Source organism: Vigna radiata, chromosome 7 (genome assembly GCF_000741045.1).
Source record: "Vigna radiata var. radiata cultivar VC1973A chromosome 7, Vradiata_ver6, whole genome shotgun sequence".
NCBI classification, from domain to species: Eukaryota; Viridiplantae; Streptophyta; class Magnoliopsida; order Fabales; family Fabaceae; genus Vigna; species Vigna radiata.
The window spans coordinates 6,156,008-6,173,125 of record NC_028357.1 but is presented as its reverse complement, the minus strand read 5'-3'; positions in this window follow the sequence as shown (position 1 = coordinate 6,173,125).

Genomic DNA, 17,118 nt, shown 5'->3' with positions numbered 1-17,118 from the left:
TCAGAACTTTTATAAAATTAAAAGTTTTGATACTGCTCTTTCTACAAATATTTTATTATTTAGTAATACCATATTTGTTTTCCAATAAAGAATTGACATGAAACCTAACAAAATAAATTTTATAAAGACAAAAATTAAAGAAGTTAAAGGGTTAAACATATATTATAAACATGGGAAATATATTTAAGCACTTATTTAATTGTTAATTAATTACAAACCAAGTTAGCTTAAAATTTTATTGTGTTAATAGGTTAAGTACTGCTTTATAATTAACTTTCAGATAACAAAAATAAACATTCTGATTAATTAACTTTAAGATTAGGGTGATGGTTAATATAACAATGTGTTTTAAATATTTTATTAAACAATTAAAATAACTTCGTATTTGATTGTATTGCACCACAATGGCAAAAAAGTCTTATTATATGTAAGTTGATTGAACGTGAATTTGGGGGAAAAAGTCTTATATCATAAATATTACAACTAGGTACATTAAACTTTTAAAATCAATTTCCTTATATAGAATATAATATAATATTAATTTATTTTTTATATTTAACTTTTAAGATATGCATCAGAAGAATATTTTCCCTTTTTTATAAAGCAAGAAAATATATAAACATTATAAAGCATGTTTAAGCATTTAAAATATAAATAAATGTTAATTAATTCAATAATACTTAATATTGATTTTTTAAAATACCTTAAATATAAACTTAATCTCTAATAAATATGGTCAATAATTATTTTATTTTATTTTTTTTAAATGAAAATTAAAAAATGTAACTAACATTTATATTTCATTCGACACGATTTTTAAATATGTACATAATTTTATTATTTGAAAACAAAAAGATCACATTTTAAAAAACAAATAAGAATAAAGATAAAAAAGAAATTTATTATTTTTAAAATAAAAGAATAAATAATGTTGGAGATTGATTTTATTATTAGAATGATGTTTCAGCAATATGGTATTATATGATAATGATAGTTTAGGTAATAAGTGATTCTATGAGTGAGAAGTTAGATCAAGTTTTTTATTTCTAGAACAATGATATTTTATGTAATGAGATATCAATCAAGTGAGAAATATTTTTTTCTTTGTGTACGAGTAAGGTTGTTGCTTCGATGAGCTTACGACACTCGAAATATACCAACAAGTATATTAGGTTGTTGTAGTAAAAAAGTTTCGTGTCCATAGAGATTTGGCGGAAATAACAATGTTGTAAGCAGTTTGATCTGATATATAATTGTTTTTGTATAGAAAGTGAGTTTAAAGGTTAATAGTGTCGTAAAGCCAACTTAAAACTCGATTTAAGCTATCAAAAGAGTGATTTTAGTGTTTGAATCATGTTGAAGCTTGACTTCATAAATTCCTCCTCTTTTGTATCAAATCATCCTCCAAATTTGTAGCTTTATATTATCAAGTCCTGAGAGTACTCTTTATGGTACTCTAGACCCATCTCGATTCCCAAAAACTAGTATTTTGCCTACTATCTAGTGTAAAACATGTTAGTGGTCGCGTACTACTATTCTGCATTACAAATAAGACTTTATTCCAACTACACATCTCTGGTCTATTTTATCCAGAAACATACATGAAAATTGATTGGTCCACAACTTAAGACTAGCTTCCACTCAATCTTAAGCCATTTAAACATGATAAGTGATCAATTAATCCAACAATCAAACATAAACCAGTTAATCACTTTAAATCAAATGAAAATTGCATAGATAAAAGTGTCATCGAATACAAGAGAGTTTGAATTTGCTACATCATGCTCCAACATAATGGAGGTTTAGCTCCTCATATATATTGAAAGAAGTACATGCAAGGAGGAGGAAAATATCTCATAACCCTCTAAGGATATATCTTTGAATTACAAGGATTATATGTAAGAAGACTTTCTAGAGTCTCTCTTTAGAATCACCCTAAGAGAGCTAACATTAAAGTCTTTTTCTCTCTCTTTTTCCACCTCTTTTGAATCTGTCCAAAATGCTCTTACTTAAAGACTTTTACAACATGGCTCAAGCAATGGCTCATGAGTCCAATGTTGAGGTTCCTTCCATGGCTTAGGCTATGAATTCCTGGGCTATAGTTGCTTAATAATAAAACACTCTTCCATGGCTCAAGCTTCAGCTTATGCAAAACAAGTAAAATTAGGATAGTTATTACAAAATTTGTACATAATCAAAACAAGATAAGTGCTAATGAAAAAGTGAAAATCATTAATATCAAGCACTTGTGAATTTTTTTTTGTTTAATCCAAATTGACCAAAGGATTAAGACAAGAAATATCGTTGAACACATACATTTTAACCGACTAAAGTAATCAAATAATCGATTGAAAAACTGACATAATATTTTATTATTATCACTAAGCGAGTTTTAACAAACACAATCAACCTCTTTATCAAAGATTAATTAAGATACTTTCACATTAAAAAATTGATTATACACTCCATAAAAATTAATTATGTCATGCAAATTCAACTTATTAACTTTCTTGATGCAAAGATGATGAAATTGCAAACTAATAAGAGAAAGGATATTAGTGCACAAGAATTTTTATATTGATTCACTCATAAGAGCTACATCTAGTTTAGACAAAGGAACTGGAGCTTGCCTTTCCACCATAACAAGAAATTACAATAGTTCTTTACACACAATTTCTTAAAATACAAACAATTATACACTTCTCGATACACCTACAAGAATAACATACCTAATAGCAAAAGCACCCTCTTGCAAACCTAGAATCACACCAAAACCACAAAACAACACATAAGACATATGATTAACAAAACTTGGATGATTAACTCTCCCTAGTTAATCAAAGGATCTTCTTCCAAAATCAATATGGAGACAATCATAACTTTAAACTCCACGAACAATAAATCACAAATTGCAACACCTCTAACTCTCTTGAAAAGTGTTTTGATGATTTTGTCAAAATATTTCTCAAGGTTAAAAAGCCATCCTTATCAAGGATTAAAGATGAGAACATATAGTATATTTTAATCGATGTATTAAGTCGGTTAAAAATAACGGTCAATCAATTGATTTCACTTAACTAAGTTAAATCAATTGATTATTAATTCTTTAAGCCGATTTGATACATTAGTATATATATATAAAAGATATTTAATTGTTAAACATCCTTTTAGCAAATTAAATAACCCTTAGACATAAGCAAACTTAGCTAAGTATGGACATGATGTACAAATCTTCAAGCTTTAAGGATTTATCAAATCTTTATAACTAAGTTTCTTTATGACAACATTCTCTCCCTAATTTGATAAAGCCAACATTCCTTGCAAATATGAAACAACAACTATAAAACAAATATAAGGGAACAACAAAATACAACCATAAACAAGAAATATAAATCCCCCTATCAAATAACATCAAAGTAATCAAAACCACCATACTTTTAAACCATAGATATTCCCGCACACAACCCCTCCCCTGCGCCCCGGGCCCCTCCACTTTGGATTCATCAAACAAAACCAAATAACCAAGAGAGAAATAGGAAACCAAGTATAATAGCAAAAGGAACCAGTTAAAATAAAAAATCAATATGACAAAATGTTTACAAAATAACAAATGACAGGATAAAATGGAAAGGAAATTTTCAAGATGCAATGCATGTTCCTAAGAGCTAGTCTAATCATTAGGAATATCCTTGTAGTATAGTTGAACCAATGATTCATGAACTTTGGTGATTTTCTCATCTAAGTCTTGAAATTGTGCAAAAACTGTGGTGGCATCGTGAGCCACATTTAACTCAAGAAAGTTTATCTAATACAACAGGTTCAAAGGGAGAATACGTAGGACCCCTATCCTATGGTGGTTTGTATGGAATAAGATCTGTGATAATTGGATATGCACTACTTAGACCATTATCTTGACTAGCATTGTCAGACTTGGGAAAATATGGGTCTTAAAAATAAGGTAGTCTTGAGACTTTGGTGTTTTTGTTTGGTAATTAATGTTCTTGAGTGTACATCTTTATTAGAACATAATTGTCATGTTATTTCTTTGATTTTATTTATATTTTTGCCTAGGGACAAAAAAGTTCTTTTACATTTTATTAATTAGGTTCAAAAATTAAAATAGGTGGGTGTAGAAAGGAGAAGCATGACAAATAATAGATTATGTGAATATTTTAGAGGATTGGGTAATTGTCATTTTAAAAGCTTTTTGAGAAAAGATAGGAGATATAATCTTGGCGAGTTTAGAAATTAAAAGAGATATTATTATTAGAAAAATCATTATTAGATATTGTTAGATATTTTAAAAGATATCTTGAAATATTATTTATTAAAAGATATATTAAGGATAAGAGGTGAAACACCTTCAGAGGGAACCACCAATCAAACTTGGAAGAGTGAACCACCTTCATAGGTGAAACATTAAGGATAAGAGGATCATCCTCCTTGATGGAATCCATTTTGAGAACTAAATGGAGATCCATTTTGAGAACTAAATGGAGATCCATGAAGGGAGCATCAACTTAAGCTAAGGTTAGGAGATTGGAAGAAGAAGAAGAAGGACTTTCAAGCTTTTTCTTGCTTTCCCTTAATCCTTAGAAGACATTGGACCTCTCATAAAGAGTCATGGTCAAAGAAGATGAAAGAAGAAGATGGAGCTTCAAAGATCCTACTCTTGTGGAGGATCACATTTTGGTCTTCTTTTTTATCTAAAACCACTTTTTGTAAATATGTAATATAGCTCCTTTTTAGGCCTTGTATTTGGCCAAGACACTTTGTTTAGATTTGTTTAGAAGGTTTGGTGGCTTTAAGAGTTAAAAATGGGTTAAAAATGTTAGAAGTGGGTTTTTAGGCCTAACTCAACCCCACAAAACCGGCTTGTAAGGTGAGGTCTGCACCCCACTTATATATTATAAATTGGCCTTATCTCTAGTCGATGTGGGACTTCCAACACACCCCCTTCACGCCGAGGTATATACATCTCGAGCGTGAGACTAGATATTAATGGGTGGTCCGATAACGGCCCAATAACGGGTGGAACAATATGCCCAACAAATATCGCTAAATATCGCTAGGATAGACTCTAACCATAGCTCTGATACCATGTTAGAAGTGGGTTTTTAGGCCTAACTCAACCCCACAAAACCGACTTGTAAGGTGGGGTCTGCACCCCACTTATATATTATAAATTGGCCTTATCTCTAGTCGATGTGGGACTTCCAACAAAAAATGGGTTTTGGAAGGAGTTAGTTGCAAGGAGCCTTTGCATTAAATTCTTTGACTAAGTTAGTTACAAAGCATAAGGCTCCTCATGATTAATGTTTAGGCTCCTCATTTAATGCTTAGGCTCCTCATTTAATTATGAGGCTCATCATTAAATGATGGAGAGACTCCAAAATACTCCATGTACTCTAGTCTTCTCCTTTACCTATAAAAGGAGAGACACCCTTTTGTAATCCTTAGAACTTGATTGAATATAAAGTCATTTTTGCCAAAATTACAAGACTTCTCTTCTTGAGTTCTTACCTATGAAATGTCTTCTTCTAGACCTCTTCATACCTTATCCTTCATGGTTGGCCTAACCTCCTAGAAGGACATCTACCAAGACCATTCAACACCAACATCTTCATCTCTTCATCTTTGTTTGCTTTCGCTACTATTATTGGTCATATGGAGTCCATCCTTTGAAGAAGCTTCATCAACCCAATTGGAAGATCATCTTATGTTGAAGAAGCATCCTCAAAGCAATATCCATCATTTGGTATCAAGAGCTATGGTCACTATCTTGGAAGTCTTCAAGAGATAAGTGTCTAAAAGTTCACCCATTTTGTTTACCCATTTGTGTTCTTGTAAATTCCTTGTTGTTTCATCTTTTTCAACATGTCTAATATGTTGTTTGAGTCATGAGTATTTATTGTATGTCTTGAAATATTGATTCAAATTAATTATTCTTCTTGAATCATCCATGTTTTGTGCTTAGGATTTCCAATTTTTCTATTTATATGTGTGCAGAGTTTATGGGTTTGTATCATGGGTTTGGGTCATCTTTTGAGTCATTTTATTTGATTTTATGATCCTATTGTTTTTTCCTAAGTCTTGTATATCCATATATGTCATCACATCTTTGTTGAACTTGAAAGAAAAATTGAAAACTTGAAGCCTACCCATTTTCTAAAATATGGTGCAAAGAGTTGTTTCAACTCGATTTTCAAAAATTAACTGCAACTAGACCAGAAGTCGAAATTCTACATTTTATATGTCAAATGAAAGATCTTTGAGTATATTTTCCAGGAAAAAAAAGAATCATATCATTTAGAGCTTTGTAGAAAACTTTATGGGTAAACCATTGAGCAAAGGTCAGAGTTGTCCAATTCCAGCGTGAAATTTCAGATTTTGATGTTTTGGGTGTTTTTGGGTTTTCTTTGAGTTTTATGAGTGTATTCATACTTGTTATTAATTCCTAATAAAGTTCTTAGTATTAGGTTTCGATTGATTCATTTTTTTTAGTTGTCAAAAGATCATTTGATTCCTTAAGATTTTCTACATACACCACTTGAATTAGCCTTGTTTTTGAACATGATTTGTGCAAAGATTATGATGCTTGTTGTATTCTGAAAAATTAATTGAAAAAAAAAGAAGATTCCTCAGTAAAAAACAAAAGAAAAGGGACAAAAGAAGTGAAAAAAAATTGCCAAAAGAAAAGGACACAACAACAAGAAAATCAATTTTGGACTTGAATTTTAAGTGTTGTTTGCATTTTTCCAGCAAGTGTTTTGCCTTGGTTAATCTGGTTGGTCTTGTATTCTTAGTTTTATTTTGGTTTTATTAATATATTTTAGCACATTTCCTTAGGGATTCCTTTTGAGTACTTACCTAATTGATACCCTTAATTTTTTGCTTGTCATTCTTGGCTTTCTTTGAAGTATTGTCTTATCTTACTCCATTTGACTTTAGCTTTCAAATTGTGCTTTTGTTGATTTCATTCTTTAGCCTCTTTGATGCTTGAAATCAGATTTGGTTGGTGCTTTCTTTTGGGAGTTTAACTAACTTTGAAGGTAACAACTTGAAGGCTTGAAAGAAGGCTAATAGAAGCATTTCTTTGGACTTTGGATGGATTTGGAGTGAACATAAAGAGAGGATAAACACTTGAAGAAGCCAAGAATTTAGGAGTTATTTTTTCACTTTTATTTTCTTTTTTTGTATCACAAAAACTTAGTGTTCTTGTAATATGTTTAGTTGATTTCATTTGTTATTTGCTTGGTGTCTTGGGAAAATGTCTTTGGTACAATCTCATCTCCATTGTTAAAATTGTGTAATAGTTTAGTTTCCACTCTTAGAAGTGAAGGTGTGTCAAGTGGCTCTTAAGGGTCATTTGCATCTTCACATGGGACTGTTAATTTACTTATTTACATAACATCCAATTCCTTCTACTTTCCTTTTTTATACATTGTCTTGTTTAACTTTTAAGTCTCCGTGGTACTTAGGTTGTTTGAAAGCATCTTAGATAAACCTTTCTTTAGTTTTATAAGCATTCTTTGCATTTGCATTTAAAAATGTTTTGGATGATTTTTACTTAGAAGCTTAGTTAGGGGTAATCTAAGGAAACTCTGACTAGGAAGGACTTGGTTTTTAAGTTTGTCCATTGTGACTCACCTCTCCTTCCTAGGAGGTACTTGGAACATTCTTACTCTATTGTTTCTCTTTAGAAATCATCAACCCAAAAAGAAATTTTAGCTTGTGAAAATCATTTCATTCATAGTTGTGAAGTGTTTTAAAAAGCTTTGTGAACTCTTTTAAACTTCACAACATGAGTAAACAATCTCGTCATTCAAGTGTTCATGGTAGTATAAGAGATAGTCAAGAGGACTTACATCTTAGGCACGAACTTACACAAAAAGTAAGCAAGTTAGAGAGTATGTTTACTGAGTTTATGATGGAAAAAAAGAGAGAAAAACAACAAGCTGAGTCATCCAATAGAAGAAGGTACACTAGAGGAACATCCACCTCTCATAGTAGAAATGAGCTTCAAAATAGTCACCAACATGAAAACTTCTAACATTCTAGTTTGGAAGATCGTTTTTGGGATCATGACCGTTTCTATTATAGATATACCGAGAATGAGTTGCGTTTAAGAGTTGAGAATGACATTCCACATTTTGGTAGAGAAGTTGATCCAATGTCATACTTAGCTTGGGAAGAAAAGATTGAAAAACTTCAACCATTCATTGTTAAGTGTAGTAAGCTTCAAATAGTTTGGTTGTGTTCTTCTAGATTTCAGAGGCATGCATATGATTGGTGGTATCAAAGGCAAAATGATGTTAAAAATGGTATCAAATTACCAATTAGAGATTGGACTGATCTAAAAGCTTTTTTGAGAAGAAAATTTGTTCCACCTTCTTTTAAGAGAAACCCATTTTTAAGGGGAGTTTTCCAAACTTTGAACTCTTGTCCTTTCATTAATGATTCTCATTTCTTGATTTCAACCTTTTCTTTTGAAAGTCTTTTACCTCAACACTCCTCATTATTTTTAACTCCTCGATAACCTTTGAAAAACCACTCTTTAAGTTATTGTTACTTCACAAGTTACAAATAACTCAAGGTGAACAAAAATATTTTTGTAAATTAAGTCTTATAACTTTTGAAGAAACTAAAACAAGAGATGTCCTATACTTCAAGTGTTTTGAGAGAAGGAACATTTCTTTTGAATGCCCTCCCAAAAGAACATTGCTTTTAAAAGATCAACACACTAGAAGCTTGGATAACTCTCATTCTTCACCTAGTGAAGAAAAAGTTTTAGATTCTGCAGAAAAAATTAATTTTCCTAAAGAAAATCTTTTCACAAATAAAAGGCTTTATTTCTTTCTTCTTTTGAATATGCTTTTATCACTACAACAACTTTTTGAAGTAAAGGCAAAAAATCTTCTTCATAAAATCTTTTCCAAAAACAGAAGGCCTTTTTTCTTTGTTCTTTGGATTAGGTTTATTCTTTTGATCTATATGCTATTTGTTGTAGGTACATTTTTGATCCAGGAGGAGATCATTAAACCAAAGTTCTGCATCCTCAAATATCTTTTTGATCTGAGGACAAATCATTTTCAAGAGGGAATGTATGGTGGAATCCGTTTTGGGAACTAAACGGGGATCCATGAAGGGAGCATCAATTTAAGCTAAGGTTAGGAGATTGGAAGAAGATGAAGGACTTTCAAGCTTTTTCTTGCTTTCCCTTAATCCTTAGAAGACATTAGACCTCTCATAAAGAGTCATGGTCAAAGAAGATGAAAGAAGAAGATGGAGCTTCAAGGATCCTACTCTTGTGGAGGATCACATTTTGGTCTTCTTCTTTATCTAAAACCACTTTTTGTAAACATGTAATATAGCTCATTTTTAGGCCTTGTGTTTGGCCAAGACACTTTGTTTATATTTGCTTAGGAAGTTTGGTGGCTTTAAGAGTTAAAAATGGGTTAAAAGTGGGTTTTGGAAGGAGTTAGTTGCAAGGAGCCTTTGCATTAAATGTTTTGACTAAGTTAGTTACAAAGCATAAGGCTCCTCACGTTTAATGTTTAGGCTCCTCATTTAATGCTTAGGCTCCTCATTTAATGATGAGACTCCTCATTAAATGATGGAGAGGCTCCAAAATACTCCATGTACTCTAGCCTTCTCCTTCACCTATAAAAGGAGAGGCACTATTTTGTAATCCTTAGAACTTGATTGAATATAAACTCATTTTTGCCAAAATTGCAAGACTTCTCTTTTTGAGTTCTCACCCATGAAATGTCTTCTTCTAGACCTCTTCATACCTTCTTCTTCATGGTTGGCCTAACCTTCTTGAAGGACATCTACCAAGACCATTCAACACCAACATCTTCATCTTTTCATCTCTGTTTTCTTTCGCTACTATCATTGGTCATATGGAGTTCATCCTTTGAAGAAGCTTCATCAACCCAATTGGAAGATCATCTTATGTTGAAGAAGCAACCTCAAAGCAATCTCCATCACTCCTCGACGTCAATGATTGCTTACCCGAACAAAGATTGTAAGGCGAATACGATCAATGTCACGTGAATTCTACACATTCCTAGAATCTCCATAGAAAAGTCGAACTTTTTTGGATTAACAACCGCCATGACATTAAGAACACAACAAAAAATTTAGCAAAGTTAAACATTAGATGGAAAACGAACCAACCGAAGGAAATCTACTTACCAAAAATATCATCACATGTATTGTAAGAATTATAATAATTAAGGAGTTATTTGGTCTAGAGCTTGTGATGAAGCTGATTGAGCACTTCCAGCACCGACACCTCCTTAGGTGTTACCAACGTCATGCGTCACGAGATCAATTGAGTGGGAGACCGAGTCCAATAGAGGGGGAGTATAATTCGATTGTTGATGTAAAAAAAGTACCATCAATCAACCTCCTTTATGGCAACTTCAAAGAAATTAGACTCAAACCCCTTATGCGAAGAAAGAAGAGTTTAAAGAGCCATTTATTTGATTCACTTATTAAGGACACCCACTCTTTCTTATCATGCATGCAAGTGCAAAAATGATGGAAGAATAAAGCATGCATCGGGGTCAAATTTAGCACCATGCACAAGATCCGGAAGGCTTGTATATTGGCCCAATTGTTCGAGTGAAGTTGGGTCAGTGCAATCTTCAACGCTCGTAAACCCCTCCTATAAGTCATCAAAAGGAATCCTAATATGTAAGTCAGTAAAGAAGCAAGCTTACTCAAAGAAGAAGCCCAACTTTGAATTCCCCAATCATAACACACATGCTTGTTCCCATTGTAAATAATAAGATAGACATTACATGTGATAGTTTTGTGAATGTATTAATTTCTCTAAACAGTTCAAAGATCATATAAATATATTACAAGATAAAACAAAAACCAAATACATACATAAAAAAAAACATTTTATTATATAACGTTATAAATTAAAAACAATTTATAAGTAAGAGATATTTTATTAACAATTTAAATACAAAGATACCATGAATTAAATGTTATAAAACTATCAAGGCCATTTATTTTAGTTTATGTGATTATGGATAATGATACTTAGACAATATTTAAACATCATCTATATGTTATTCTGTGATTGGTCTATGATGATATTTATGATTACTATTATTATTAATTGTAAAATAATTTTAAACCAATTACAGAATAACACGTAAATGATATTCAAATATTGTCAATAAAATATTATCTAAATATATTATCATATGGTTATAAGTGCAAACGAAACAACTAATTTTATAATGAGTTCTTCGCATCCTACAACAATTTGAGAAAGAAAAATAGAAGGAAAAGAGAGTAAAATCTGAAATGGAAAATGCAGAGTTATTATGGGTCTTTGTAGCTGTGTAGCTACTACAGTGGTAAATGTGTATTTATCAGAATTTGATGAGTGTGTTCCCACTTTAGCAAAAATAGTTGATGTGTGATGGGTGGGAGAGAAAAGGGTGTTTGTCCATAGTCAACCTATGCATTAATTATTACCCTTTCGATAAAATCAATGTTCTTCAAACATCAAATCCATCACTCTTCCTACCACCAATGTGCTACAAACTCTTAGGAACTCTATATATAGCAATTGCATATTATATATACACATTTCACCAACGCCTCAAATGCACCCAAATCACATGCCACCTCCAAAAACAGCTTTTACAAAAAAAAAAAAAAAACAAAATAAAATTAACTATACCCTATTTAAAAATTAAAAATAGTATAATTTAGTTTTTGCATAGACTAATTTTAGTTTATAAAAAAAATTTACTGATTTTTATAACGAAATTTCTTCAAATTTTCTTTCATCTAACTACTCATGGGATGATATTGATTAAGCAATTACTATGGCATGTGGTAATCAATGTTAAAATTATTGAGACGGTGAGAAATATATTTTTTATGATATTTTTTAATGTGTTTCTATATGATTTTTAATTCTTTTAAAAATAGGCTAAGGTTAGCTAGACACAATATAATTGGTATTCTTCTTCTACTTTTTTCCGTAAGATTAAATGCAGTGCTTTGTGATTTTTGTAAGAACTAATTCAAGATATTTCATACATATTTATTGTTCTAGAATATAATTTTAGTAATTTTATCACATGTAGTTAATTTTTCTATTTCACAAGATTTTACTATTTTTGCTTCATCTTTTATATATATACATTAATAATTCGATATCTGTATAAAATAATTATAACTCATTTTTAATAGTGCAATGGTGTAAAATAATTATGTGTGAACTATATAATCATTATAAAAGGTGGTCGGCGTTAATTTTAAGGAAGAAGAAAGAAAGAAAAAGAGTAATATTAATTTATATGAAGTTAGTTAATAGCACATGAAAAACATTATGCTCCATTCAAAGCTATGTTTTAATTAGTTTAATTATCTAAAAATAACATGTTTCATTGGACGTAGACTTATTCGGCAAGAGGTTTTCATTGGACGGTTACAGAATTTATGATCTGAAAGAAATCTGTTTGACTTAAGATGCCAACTTAAATTTGCATCCATTTTTAGTGAAAATCATCTTCAACTTTTTGCTATGAAAATGAAAGATATGATAGAATAATTATTTTATATTATTATGACTTATTATTATTTGTGGAAATTTAATACGAAAATGTTATTTCGTGTCATTGAAGTATATAAATAAAAAGGGGAATTGAATTTAATAAGATAAAATAATTATATATTTTGAAACATAGAGCTAAAATATACTGGTAATAAAAATATTAAAAATGAAAATTTTATTATTATTATATATAATTTTATAAATTTGTATAATTTTAAGAGAAATTAACTATATAAATCAGCTATAATTATTGCATGATTTTTAATATTAATTTATATAATAAGTATTATTTAACCTATCATCTTAATATTTTTAGTTGTCGGGACACAGAAATTTAAAGTATTTTCATTGATGGAAATATTAAAATTAAACGATCATAATCTAAATATCTTTAAAATCTATATTATAATTTTAAATTCTGTAATTTATATAATATAAAATTATTTACATAAATTAAGTATAATTTCTTTTTTTGGAAAATTTATATTTAAATTTTAGAAAATATTGTGATTTAAGCGTAATATATCATCAACGTCAACCACATAAAGTCAAGTATTTAAAAGATATGCAACATATATTAACATAATAAAGATTGGACCAAAATAATCTATAATGAATAAAAGGTGCTACATTTAGCAAGAAATAAATTTATTGAATCTGCTTACAATTTACTCATGTTTTTCTACAATGATTTAATACAATAATATACTAAATAAACAAAGTTTTACCTATGTGTTGTTTTATATAATGTTATCAATAAGTATAACGAAAGATGATAAAAGGTGAAGGTGTTTTGCAATAATGAATGATGATATATAGTAAAAGATGATTCAATATTTATATACAATAGTCCCTCTATATAATAGTCCCTTCTATAACAGTTAAACCAACTTAATTTATTAGGTATTTAATACAGTTGACTCACAATCAATGCTTAGTTAGACATACAAAATATAGTTGTTAGACATCACAAGTAATAAATGAATTTCAAAACATAACTAACTAAGTTGAGTTGCTTGCGCTTTGTAACAGTTTAATGCAATTTTAAAAAACTTTCTTTCCAAAAATACTCACAGCACACTTTGAAAAAGTTTATGCAAAGCCACGAGTTTTAATTGTCTTACTTCATAATGAAGTCGACTTAAAACCATTATTTTGCCACACAATATAAGTTCAACAAAAGTGCATGTGATTTTTCTTTTCTAAATCATATGTCATGCATTCACAGATAAGATCTCATGTAAAACACAGTGATTTGCATGCTCTAACAGAAACAACATCAACATGTTCTCATTTAATCATAAACATGAAAGTAATGAACATGTAACACATATAAACACATTTGTTATTAATAATGTGTTGTCATCATCAAAACCAAAAGCTCTTTGAGATTGTAAGGTTTGGCTAAACCATTGATCCCCTATCAACAATCTCAACAATTTATTCATTTATTTATTGTTTTATTTATATATATACATGGTGTTCTGCCATACGTATATTTTTGTATGTTTGTGTGGTGATCTTTCATAATGTTGGTATCTTTTTTGTTGTTTCCATGTTCAGATGCATTGAGTCTTGCATTTTCACGTTGTGGTGCCTTGAGTTTTGCATTTCCACATTAAGGTTCATGGGTTTTTGGGTTTCACAGTTGGAGAAATTTTAGGGGTTGGGGTTGTATGGTGAGTGTGTTTTGTTATCTTCAGGAAGTACCTAAAAAACACTAGAAGGAGAGAGGGGTTGAATAGTGTTAATGGAAAAACTTTTTCTCAACCTTCCTGATATAGCACTTTAGTCGAGTACGAAAATTTTCAAGTAGTTGTTAAACGCTCGACCTTGTAATTGGTTTTAAATAATAAATTCTTTTCAAGTGCTATTAAAAATATTTACTACAGTGTTTGTAAGGACTTGTTTTCTTATCAAAAATCGTTTAATATAGGAAGCTCTTATTTTTAAAACTAAAGTGCAACTACAAGTTTTATAAGAGAAGCGTTGAGACAAAAGTAAACAATAAATGCACAAATATTTTTATACCGATTCACTCCAATTAAGCTATGTATAGTCTCCTTTATCCTTAGAGGGTTCCATTATAATCTTCAACAAGATTACAACTGAGTATTCACACCACTCTTGGTGTCCTTGAGTATTCTCACCACTCTTGGTATCTCTAGGCACTCCTGGTATCCTCTGATATACTAGCCATAAATGAGTAAGGCACTAGACTCCAACTATCACTTAACTCCATCAAGTGTGACAAGGTTAGTACCCTCGTAGTTTGGTGACTTATGCGTATTCTAGTCTTGATAGAACCACCCAACCAACTACAAGTGACCTTTGTTACCTCTGACCGAATAAGTACCTTCTTTTATGTGAATCCCATAGTTAGCAAAGTTTGGATAGTCTCATTTTATCACACCCTTAGGAAATTCACATCCTAAAGCACACATCTAAGCAAGGGAATACTCCTCCCTCGAGGATACCAATGCCAACACTCATGAATCTTAGGCAAATTTCAGTAGATTTTGACAAGGCTCTAGTCTAAACTTTACGTAACCATCCAACCCTTTTTGAGTAATTTACATTTGGGTTCTACTTATGCTTTTTCAAGTAGGTTATGAACAAGGCTTTACATTACCTGACCATAATCCTTCCCTTTGACATATATACAGATGAGCACAAGCATAATCAACACTAATTATTTTATGCAATGCAATAAGAATTTTTTTAACCAAAAGATGATATAAAGAACCACCGATGAGTGCATATTTATATCCTCATTTAGCCTTTAATATTTGATTCTTAATTGATTTTTGGACTTTAATAGAATATTTTAATTAGGATTTGTTATAATTGGGTTTATTTAGCATGAGATACAAAAACATGTTAAAAATGGTTTTTTAGCTGCATAAATGTTTTTTGGATATTTTGAGGTGTGTTAGTGCAGCTGCAACTAAGTTGAGCTAATTGAGGTGTGGAAATAAATTGGATAAAGTGTCATGGTACCTTAAAGATAAATTCAAGAGTAGCAAATAGTCAAGACCACAAGAAGTCAATCTAAGCATAGCATGAAAAGTGAAGAAATTTGGCTAAACCAAGAGAAGGGAACAAGCAACAAAAATTGGATCTTGCGGTTTTCTCTATTTTTGTTTCACCAAAAGGGCTTTGATAATTAATAGATGTTTATGATTAAAGATAATTTAAGAAAAATATATCTTAAGATATTTTATTTGATATTGTTAATAATTACCTTATTTAACTATATCAATAAATATCAAAAGATAACTACCTTATTTAACTATATCAATGATTACCTTTTCGGGTTCAAATTTTGTCCTCTCTCTTCTCATATTTTCCACCCTTTCTTCTTCTATTTTCATGTTATTTCAACATTCCATGGAGTGTTAAGCCTCTGTGTTGATTTTGTTGTAATTTCTTAATTGGATTGTGAGGTTAGATAAATAAATTTGTTCTTTTTTATTCTTGTTGTGGTTTATTTTTATCTATTTCTTTTGCTTCTTAATCAGGTAAAAGTAATTATTTTTACATTATAGCAAGTAAGCATGGTGTTAAATATGCATAACATATCAATCATGTGAGTCCAAAGGTTTTAAATTTTAATTGAGAATTTACTTTGATTAAATTTAGAAACTTTCATGTGATTGAATTGGTTTTTGCCAATAATTGAGAATGTATTTTGATTAGTGTTAAAAACTTTAACAAGAATTAATCAAGAATGTACTTTGGTTAATTAGTTTTTTACTTGATATAAGAGGTAAAAGAGTAAACATGATTAGACATAGTAATATTTGATTAAGAATGTACTTTGGTTAAATTTACTATGATTAATCTACAAAGTTCTTGCTTTTAATTGAGAATGTACTTTGATTTATAGTGACAATGCGCCAACAAATCAATTGAACAATCATATTTTGATAACCAATGATGAATCCTATTTTGAAAAAGCAGTAAAATCAACCTATTTTCTTTATCATTGTTTTTATTTTTTAAATCTTTTCTTTTCTTCTCTCAGATGTTTTCTTTTTCTTGAGCTTTTCTGTGTTTTTCTTTTGAAAGCTTTTCTTAGGATGAATATTATCGTTGTATGTTATCCTCTTGATTCTTTATTTGAATGATCTTCTATTTATAGGCCCTTGGAGAAATGTCTGTTAGACTAAGCTTTTGGCCTTGATTCTTCTGTCTTCTCTTTCTTCGTGTTTAGCAACCATTGGTTAAAGTCAACTTGTCAGAGTAGGCTTGCTTTTTCAGTATTTTGCTTGAAGTATGTTGTACTTCCTTTTAGACACCGCTTCTTAAGTGAAGAACATTCCATGAATATTTCTTTTGTCTCTAACGTCCACTTTTGATTTTTAAATGAAGAATATGGATGCGTGTATAGTAGAGCTGTCAAAACGGGTAACCCGGCTCGACCCGGCCCGACTCACCACGGGTTGTCACTTAGTGAGCCAACCCAACCTGGCTCATTTATCAGCGAGCCAGAAAAATGTGAACCCGGCTCGACCCACCAC